General features: G+C 45.1%; 1 long non-coding RNA gene across 1 annotated transcript; it reads left to right on the plus strand.

Annotated features, from left to right (window-relative positions):
* Positions 1–7,448: 7,448 nt before the first annotated feature.
* On the plus strand, positions 7,449–8,682 carry LOC124659246. Its single transcript, XR_006989517.1, has 5 exons — positions 7,449–7,701; positions 7,785–7,895; positions 7,979–8,103; positions 8,193–8,360; positions 8,474–8,682. It is a non-coding gene; the product is annotated as an uncharacterized LOC124659246 (long non-coding RNA).
* The last annotated feature ends 2,378 nt before the right edge of the window (positions 8,683–11,060 follow it).

Consider the following 11,060-nt stretch of genomic DNA (forward strand, 5'->3'; position numbering starts at 1 on the left):
ATCATCATTCGTCGGATGCTGTCGGCGTGGGTCATGCCGACTCACATACTTGTTGAGGAGGTGATCGGAGAGAGGTCGCTGATATCTTATGTTCTTCACTTCTCCCTCCGTTACGTAGCGCTTACCATCTTGGCGGAGCCGATCGCGTGGAGCGGCTTCTTCACGTATCCTCGTTATGAGAGCGGCTGCCCTCATCTCCATCCTTGCCGGCGTGGTGTCCAAGATCTACCATATTGATTTGGCACGAGAAATCCGGTTGGCACCCTCCATGGTAAGTATACTCCACCATGTTTATGGCGGGGAAGGGGTGTGTGTCGACCTTCATGGCGTATTGGTTGAAAATCAACCGTCCGTTTTCTATCGCCATTTGGATCTGCTGCCGCCACACCCTGCAGTCGTTGGTGGTGTGGGAGAACGTGTTATTCCATTTGCAGTATGGCTTTCCGTTCAGCTCTTGCACCGTGGGGAACTTGTGGCCTTCGGGTACCTTTATATGCTTCTCCGTGAGCAAGAGATCAAAAATGCTGCTCCGTCTTGGTCACGTCGAAGTCGAACCCTTTTGGAGGGCCTTGTGGCTTCACCCATTTGCAGGTCAAGGGGCCCGTCGCTCGAGTCCATTCAGCCACTGCTATCTCCCGATCTCCCGCAGCACCTTCATCCTCGTCTGCCTCAACCAGGGTCACCGCACGCTTGAATTTATCCTGGTAAACATCTGGGTGGCGCTTTTCATATGCTGACAGCTTCTGCACCATGTGCGCCAACGAAGGGTAGTATCGCTTGGGAGGCCACGTCCTTGATTGATGATGAGAGACCCACCACCGCCAACTCGGCTTGCTTCTTTTTCACTTATATGAGCCGAAAAGCATCGGTTCCTAATGGTCTGAAGCGGCCGGACGTATTCCGCCACTTGTCTCCCCGCGCTTCGTCGTACTTGCGCTAGATCGGCAATGCCGACATCGGAAGCCTACGAGTGATACTTGCTCATGGAGCTGCTCTTCCAACTGCTTCCAAGTACTGGATGGAGTTCGGTGGTAGCGATGTGTACCACCCGAAAGCCGATCCTGTGAGGGGCTGTGCGAAGAACCTCACGCGTAACTCGTCCGATGCTCGAGATCGTGCCCGAGCTGTGCCAAATACCGGCTCACATGCTCGATGGAGCTGGAACCATCCGATCCACTAAATTTCGTGAAGTCCGGGAGCCGATATTTGGGTGGTAGCGGGATCGGTTCGTAGCTGTTGGGGTACGGCTTGGTGTAGCCGAACGTCTTCCTTTTCGGCATCATGCCGAGCTGATCTTTCGAGAATTGCACAAATCTGATCCGTCTGTGATGGCTGAAGGTGTCGAACCACGAAGATTCGCCGGGGTGGCATACTTAACCAGCCATGCTTGCTTTTCCGGTTCTAAGCCAACTGCAGGAGCTGGGCTTTGGAGGTTTGTCGGGGTGGCGTGCTTAGCCGGCCACGATTGCTTCTCGGGATCAGCTCCGACGTTCCTCCTGCCGTTCCGAGAGGCCCTCGATATTGCAGCTCGGTTCGAGAGTGCCCAGGCGTTGCGGTCCGTACGTATGCGCACGCGTATCCGTGCGGGATCTCCTTGGGTGCCTCAGGTAGGAATTGGTAGTCACTAGGATCACCACCAATCTTGTAGACGACGTATGCCGATGAGTTCGGCAGTTCCGGTGCTGCCCATGCGAACGGCTGGGGCTGGACTGGCATCTCTCCCTTGAAAGTCCCCAGAGCTGGTCCCGACGGAGAATACCGGTGGCTCATGATTTCCTGGACGACGCGCAGAGCGACACGCTCCAAAGTGTTCACCAGGCTTTCAGAGTGTTGGTGTAGCGAATGAGCCACCATGTAGTTGATCTCCTGCCGCAGCGACCTGGTGCGTTCTTCTGACGGGGCGGACAGATCCACTCCATCAAGTGCGCCTTCAGGTGTGAAACCCTTCCACCTGACGCCATGGGAGCGGGTTCGGTGGAAAGAGCCGATGAGTTCGGCTTCGAGGGTTGCCTTGATCTCGTCATGTTTCTTCTTGAGCTCATCAGGCAGATCCTCGTACGTGACCGGAGTGTCTTCCTCCATCTCGGATGTAGATGGCGATGTCGTGGATGTCGAAGGTCGTCCCACCGGGCGTGCCAGAATGTGTTGACGTCGAAACCCCCCGGCGGGCGAGAGACGGGCAACACCGTAGAGTCGGGAACAACTAGGGGCTGCGGCTGGCCCCGGTCCCTCGGAGCGACGGCCCGCAAAGCCTCCTGGTCGCACGTCCGATGTTTATCACAAGGGCGTGCCACACGACCTATACCGGTCGGGAAGGTGTGGATGATGCCTCGCTTAGTTTCCTGCAGGGGCACACACGTAAACGTTAAATACGAGCCTCGATCGGCTCTCGAGGTTATCCCGTGAATCGGCTCAAAGAGCCGATCCACCCATGATTCGAGACGGGGTGTCCGAATATATGGTGGTCCTGCTTGATCAAGGTAAAGCTAATGAGATCTACGACGATTTAGGGTTTTCACCGCATAATCGGATCGTCCTACCCCAGGTTGGGCCTCGCGGCCACGCACGGTGATCGTAAGCCGATCCTAAACAAGGCCTAAAAACCAACACGAGGTTGATCCCCGGAACATCCTGTTTTGGTCCAACGAACGACACCCTACGTGCCGCTGGATCCTCCCCCCCTTTGTAAGGCCTAACTATTGCAGATATTGAACTAATCCTTGTAGAACAAGGAGCAATCGTAACGGATCAGATCTACTAAACTATGATCAAGCGGGGTGCCGCCCCTACACCTAAGATAGGTGTAAGGGCGGCTAGATATGCAAGGGTTGCACTACAACAGCATATGATACGAAGAACAATGCTAACCCTAACATATCTATGATAACTACGTTGCTCGCCATCAAAAAGGCTTCAGTACGAGCAACGCATGAACAACGTGATAGGCATTACGCTGCCTAGATCGCAAGATGCGATCTAGGCAGCATGGTGCTTACCGGTAGAAACCCTCGAGACGAAGGAGTTGGCGATGCGCCGAGATTTGTTTGTGGTTGAACGTTGGTTGTTGTTTATTCCATAAACCCTAGATACATATTTATAGTCCGACGGACTTTCTAATGTGGGCGTGCACCAAACCGTGCACGAGTAAGATTCTAACTTCTAAACTAAGATGCGATCTAATATGTTACAGATACATGGGCAAACAAGCCCAACTTGGTATAAAAGGCCGATTCACGTATTTCTTCTATATATATATTCTTCGAGTCCATCTTGATCGCGGCCCACTTCTGACTCGGTCAAATTCTGGTGATAACAGAGGGGAAACTTAGTATTATTAAGATACATAAAACCATGTTTCCCTCTCTCATAATAACTTTCAGTGGCATCATTGATGAAATCCACAATATACCCATCACTTAAAACATTCTTATCATGGTTCATATGCATAAAAGTATCATTAGTTTTGGCATAAGAAAAACTCTTCTCATTAATAGTAATTGGAACGGGATCATTATCAAAAATTTGAACATGGTAAACAAGTTGCATACTAAGGGAATGGTTTTTGGCAATCCCATCATAACTATTACAAGTTTCATAAGGATAATTATAACCTTTGTCATAGCATTCTTTATAATAATTGTCAAAGATTGGAGGCATAGTGTCATCATAAGAAATAGAATAGTTATCTTCCACGCTATGTTCATCTGTAACCTCACCATCATTGTTACTAGAAGGAGATGTATCAAGCATATAATCATCAGTAGCAAAAGGATTTTCAAACACCTCATCCTCAAGCTTAGAGCTTTCTATATCATTATGGGAAGAAGCATGGATAGTACTAATACTATGACAATTATTAACATCATCATTTTTAGAATTAGTTTCCCAGAGATTTTCAATATCAAAAGTAGTGTGCTCTTCTAAATCATGATCACTAATGTAGGTAAAGGGCATAGGAAGATCATTGTACTCAGATTCATTATCATAATAATCATTAGGAGCAACATACTTACGGTTACCTATCGTTATCTCATACACGCGGGGATATGCCGTTACCTCTTTCTTTTTATTCCCCCTCTTCTTCTTCTTCTTCTTCTTCTTCCTCGTTTCCTTCTTCTTCTTCTTCTTCTTCTTTTCCTTCTCCTCGTTCCCTTCTTTAGGAGGAAGAGGCTTGAAGGGAGGCTTCTCCACAGAACCTGATTTATTTCCAGAAACAATAGAAGAAACTTGGGAGGATTCCTCCTTTTCATTAATAAGTTTAAAACATACAGCGGTCCTATCATATTTTGGCAAAGTGTCATCTTCTAAAATATTCTGTATGTAAGTATTTGTATGTCAATTATTAATGCAATAAGAAAGACACCCATGCAGGACACTATCAATATCAAGATCACTCATATGTAACAAAGAAATTTTTCTTGATAACTCTTCACACCCCAAAAATAAAGTAAGTTCATCATGCCTGATTAGGAAGGATTTCATCATCACAATACAAATTTGCAGCACTCATGGGGTTCGAATTATTATTGGAGGAGCATTGAAAATTAAAATGACCCACTCTATGGCAAAGTTCACAAATAAAAGGATAGAGGGCACAAACTTTTTCACCAAGATCATCTAGAGCCCTAAACCACTTTCTAGTCTTTTCATTCCTATGATGGATACAATATTCATCTTCGATTTTATTAATTCCACAAGGTCTATGCATTCCACAAAAATTAACATGCTTATAAGAAATAGTATTTTCGAAGTTTGGGCATGTTTATTGCAATCATTAACAACAATTTCATTTTCCATGCAAGTGTCTTTGAAAGGTTCATGATACATGTACCAATTTTCCTTAGGAACATTAATACGAGAAGCAAAGGCTCTATAGCAATCGACCATAATTTGAGGATCAAGACCATATTTAGCACTAAGCTCTTGAAAATCAACAGTTTCAATGAAAGACTTAATGCATTCATATTCATAGTTTATACCTGATTCTTTAACTTTGTCGTTCTCCCAATCTTCGACATTCTCCCGAATCCGATCAAGAAGGTCCCATTTAAACTCTTCTTTATTGCGCGTGAATGATCCGGAACAAGTAGTATCCAGCAAGGTTTTGTCTTGAAAAGAAAGTCTTGCATAGAAATTATCAATGATGATATTACCAGGAAGCTCATGAATGGGGCATTTGAGCATTAAAGACTTCAATCTCCGCCATGCTTGGGCAATACTATCTCCATCATGAGACCAGAAATTATATATGCGGTTTCGGTCTTTGTGAAGTTCACTTGGAGGATAGAATTTAGAATAAAATAGAGGCTTAATATCCTCCCAATCAAGAGAATGCCTATTCTTCAGCAATTTATACCAATGCGCCGCCTTACCAGACAGCGATATAGAGAATAGTTTCTTCCTCACCTCGTCCATAGAGATACCTGCACACTTGAATAACCCGCATAATTCATGCAAAAACAGTAAATGATCTCCAGGATGGACAGTTCCATCCCCTTCATAGCGGTTATCCATAACACGTTCAATAATTTTCATGGGTATCTTGAAAGGAAAACTTTCGATAGGTGGATTTAAAATATCACAAGCATTATTAGAGTTATCGCATATGGGAGATAAAGTATTATCGGAGCAAATTTTCTCCCCTAAAGATGGGAAGCCAAAAAGATCATAAAAACTAGCTTCCCCAAGCTTAGACTTCTCCATAGCATTAGCAGTAAGTGCGTTCATACTAATAACATTGCTGCTAGCATGCAAATAAGGCTCCATAGGTTTTTTAATTTTCGCATCACACAATTCATGTCTTATTTCAGGAAATAGATTAAAAAGCTCACTGTTGTTTTCCATTATGCCTAACTAGTGAAAAATAAAAACAACAAACAAAAAGATGCAATTGCAGGATCTAAAGGAAATAGCTTCGAGCACTCACACACCGGCAACGAGTGCTAGGAAATAGCTTAGTAGTCGGAGGATGTGAATACCTTTTACCTTACCTCCCAAGCAACGGCGCCAAAAAATAGCTTGATGTCTACGCACGCTTCTATTCCCGTAGCAGTTGTTGGGCCTCCAAGAGCGAGAGGTTTGTAGAACAGCGGCAAGTTTCCCTTAAGTGAATCACCCAAGGTTTATCGAACTCGGGGAGGTAGAGGTCAAAGATATCCCTCTCAAGCAACCCCGCAATTACGATACAAGAAGTCTCTTGTGTCCCCAACACACCTAATACACTTGTCAGATGTATATGTGCACTAGTTCGGCGAAGAGATAGTAAGATGCAAGTGATATGGATGAATATGAGTGGTAATAACAATCTGAAATAAATATGGCAGCAAGTAAACATGTAGTAGAACAGTAAATAAACGGTGACTCGATATTTGGAAACAAGGCCTAGGGATCATACTTTCACTAGTGGACACTCTCAACAATGATCACATAAATAAATAACTTCTCTTCACTTGTGCTACTTTCTCACACTCTCTTGTTGGATAACAAATATCATTCATTGTGTAGGGCTATAAAAGCACACCTCAAGCCGGAGTAAACAAGCTCCACAACCTCCGGAGTTCATATTTAAGTAACCTCTAGAGTGCATAATAGACCATTGCAATTTAGACCGAGTACTAACATAGCATACACACTGTCAACAATAGCTATGAAAGGGGGAATAGATCGCATCAATACTATCATAGTAATAGTAAACTTCATAATCTACAAGAGATTACAATCATAACCTACGCCAAGTACTACATGATGCACACACTGTCAACATTACATCATGGAGGAGGAATAGACTACTTTAATAACATCACTAGAGTAGCACATAGATTAATAGTGATACAAAGCTCATGATCACATAAAGATCACACCATGGGAGAGAGAGATGAACCACATAGCTATCGGTAGAGCCCTCAGCCTCTGGGGAGAACTACTCCCTCCTCATCATGGGAGACAGCGATGGCGATGAAGATGGCGGTGGTGTCGATGGAGATGACTCCCGGGGCAATTCCCCGTCCCAGCGGCGTGCCGTAACAGAGACTTCTGTCCCCCGAAACGGAGTTTCGCGATGGCGGCGGCGTCCCTAGAGTCTTTCTGGAGTTTCGTCAATTGGTGTAGGGTTTTCACGTCACGAGAGATTATATAGGCGAAGAGGCGGCGCAAGGGGGTGCCTGGGGGGCCCACACCACACCTGGGTGCGCCCCCCCTCTAGGCCGCGCCGTCCTGTGGTTTGGAGGGCCTGGGCCTCCTCTCCGACTCGCTCCCATTCGGTGTTCTGGTCCTTCTCGGTGAAATATGATGTTTGGATTTTGTTTCGTCGAATTCCGAGAATATTGCCCGAACAGCCTTTCTGGAACCAAAAACAGCAGAAAACAGGAACTGGCACTTCGACATCTTGTTAATAGGTTAGTTCCGGAAAATGCATAAAATCATTATAAAGTGTGAGCAAAACATGTAGGTATTGTCATAAAACTAGCATGAAACATCAGAAATTATAGATACGTTGGAGACGTATCAGCCCCTTCCATAGCCGCTTGACAAGCAAGCGTTGATGATCCTAGGGGCGGCAAGAGACATGGCCGCTTGAGGATTCTTGATGCAGTAGTTGAGTCTTCTGCCACACTCACACGGGTCCGTGCTACCAACCTGAGCGACATTGTGTCTATGCAACCTCGTCCACCGCGTGGTGGAACCTACCCGACTTGCGGCTATGTAAATTTTTTCTCCTTTTCTCCTTATTTCTAATTCTGTTCATGCATGTCTATGTTGTTGGGAATCATTATGTTAAATTGTAGGATTGTTGGGAGGAAGCCTACGAGCAGCTTCATGAGGTGTATCTCCAGAAGATGGAGGAATACAAATCGGTAGTTAAGCTCGCTAACTCGCACCATAATGCAACCAATAAGGTTAGTTGTTACCCATTCTAGCTACTTTTCGTGTTTTCAAACTTCTTTTCTTTATCACGCATGACATGTAAACTATCTTGCAGACGTCTTTTATAACTCTAGGAACTGGTGCTCTGCCACCCGAGTATGTCGATCCTCTAGAAAAACCACCGATGCCAAAGATGCCATCGAAGCAATAATTCATCGCACACCTCGCCACAGGACTTAGGTTACTAATGTGCCATACTACTAGGTCACTAGTTACCGTTTTCTTACACATCGATATTTACACTTGCCATATTTTGCTCAAACATGTAGGGATTGGCTTGTTCCAACACTTTTGTTTGTCGTGCTTCTGCCTCGCCCCAAAAGTCGCCCACAGTTACTCCACTTCAACTCGGTGGTCCTAGCCCTGGTGTATCTGCCTCGCCCCCTCGGTCGCACCATGAAGATAGTCATGAGTCGCCCTAACACTCGCAAGTGCTGGTTAGTTTCAAGCAAACTCTTGCATCAATGCAACACTTAGACCAATTTTTCATGCATGAACTTTGACTTGAACAATTCTCCATGCTAAACGGCTGTTGTATTTCATTTTGTAGTGATGATGCTCTCGATGGCGAAGGGCTTATTGTGTCGTTGCTCGAACCGTTTGTACTATGTGTATCAAACATGTCATCTTATATCGAACACGTTACTTTCTGCCGTGTGAACTTGTTCTATGTGTTGTATCACAGTTTGGACTATGCGTTGTATTGAATCTTGTTTGTCGATGCTATATATAGAGATTTAATGATATTTCATGTTTACATGTTGATATGCGTGTGGATTCGTCATAGACGATGCTATTCATGTTAATTTGATATTTATATGCATCTGCTGGCCTACGGGCATATTTAAAACTATACCGACAGCGACAAAGTAGAGAACAGAAAAGAATCAGGTGGGCCGTCAGCACAACTATTGGGACGTGGTGCCGACGGCATTACCGTCGGCATAGCTGGCTCCCAGGTTGCCCAGACATTGCCACGTCGGCATAGCGCCTCCTCTAGGTTGGTCAGGCTCCAAGGTGCGGTGATAGCGTGACCATAAGGGTCTCGACTTCGTCAGGGCAGTTCCTGCATAGCTCGGGACCAATAACTGCTGCTCGACCGCTCGGGAGAGGCCACGTGGCTAGCTATACATACGACAATGCCGTCCATGTAGCTGATGCGCGAGAATCCCGCGTTGACGGTCGTGTGACGCCGACAGTGGAGGAAGAACATCGACACACGGTCTCTATGCTGACGACCGCGTGGCACCGACGACATTAGAGGTGCGCCGATGTACGCTATGCTGACGATCGTACACCGACGGAGGCCGTCGGCACTGCATTACGTTGACGGTTTCACGGCTTGTGCCGACGACAAAGGCCATTGGCGTATCACCTGAATCCTGTAGTGGCATATCACCTGAATCCTGTAGTGGTAAACAAATAGTTAAAAGAGAGATGTTGATAGTTGTACATTTTAGAATATAAGTTTAATATAAGTCATTAGTGATATTTGGTTTTACCTATTCCCCTGAAGATACAAAAATTTATTGGTTCCTGTCTTCCGCTATTAGTTTGCTACTACCTCTGTTCCAAATTGTAAGATTTTGGCTAGCCATTTTTGCTTACTAAATCGTTTTATAATTCGGGACGGAGGTAGTACCTTTTTTTAATATAAAAACTTGCATTATTTACTTAGCCACCGTGGTGAGAAGTACATATTGTCCAAACGTGGGGTGACTCTAGTACAACACCTAGTCCTATCAATCCAAGTCCAATCCCCACACAAGTTAAAGAAAAGTAGGGGCCAATAGCAAGTTGGGTAAAAGGCGACATGGTCAATTCTGAGGGTGGGAAGGAAGCATATTTCTGGAGACATATAATCGCTACTGGTAGCATGCAAATGCGAAATCTATTACAGTAGCTCCTTTTGATACCAGACAATGCTACTCCGACAGCAAAAGGGGCTGGCACTGTTCTAGTAAAGTTTGGATTTCTCGTGCTTCCTGCAGTCTTTGCTCGGATCATCATGTGTCCCATGCTACTAGAGACTATACCTTAGTGGGATTAGAAACTAGCAAGAACCTTGTAACATGCTCTTTGTGTGGGTTATGAACTCCACTACATTGCAGATAACACATGATATTCTTCTCGGTGCACCAGTACATACTTGAAGTAACATATGTTACAGCATTGCGCTGGCAGTTTGACGGTTTAATCGCTAGGATGGTCTTGCAAATAGCTAATCTGTCTATCATTGATCTGAAAATCATACTGATTTTTAACTGAATTTATTCCAGGGGTACACATATTGTCAATACAAACCCTGGACGAATAAAAAATAGGCCTAATGATAATCACTCCAACATACTACCAGGTCATCCATGAGTCACAATATAACAAATAGTCTAGAATAGAATCAAAGCCATAGGGATCCCTGATGAACCTCACTAGTGACTAGTAGTTCTTGACAACTGGCCCAATGCCACATCACCACTCTTATCACCATGGGTGGCCATGAGACAAAGGCATGATGGCACTTAGGACTTATACTTGACACTTGTTGGTGTGAGGGGTGGGCCGGACAAGTGCAAGAACTAGGTAGGGGCAAATGAGAGGAGCTATGGAGGTGTTGATGGAAGAGAAAGAAATAAGTAAAGAAGGCATTAGTGAATATATAGGCCTGGGCTAGACCAGGCCCGTCTCTACTCATGTCTCTCCATCTCACTACATTCCACACCAAATCCTGCCCCCTTGTCTTGCTCAGAGCCCCTGTGCACCAACCTGCACAAAGATCCTCACAATCATTCTGTAACTCTGGATGGGTGAATGATGGATTGATTAGCCACAAATAGTGTATCTTTTGAGAGGTGATTGGGGTCACATCATGTCTGGCATAATTGGAAGGCTTCAGCACCAAGGGATTCGGGTGACCTCAGAAGCCACGAAAACCATATTTGTATAGACGCTGTTTTGCTACAGAAATTTGATTCTTTACCATCCATTTTGTAAGGAACATATATATGTTCTGACCTCGATCTGTGGTATCATGGATCATTCTTGCACAAAAAAACTCTAGATTAAAGTCACTTGGATGCATCCTCGGAATAATCGAGGTTTTCTTGTACCTAGCCCATGATCTAATGGAAAATACATCG

This window comes from Lolium rigidum, chromosome 6, assembly GCF_022539505.1.
Source record: "Lolium rigidum isolate FL_2022 chromosome 6, APGP_CSIRO_Lrig_0.1, whole genome shotgun sequence".
Lineage (NCBI taxonomy): Eukaryota > Viridiplantae > Streptophyta > Magnoliopsida > Poales > Poaceae > Lolium > Lolium rigidum.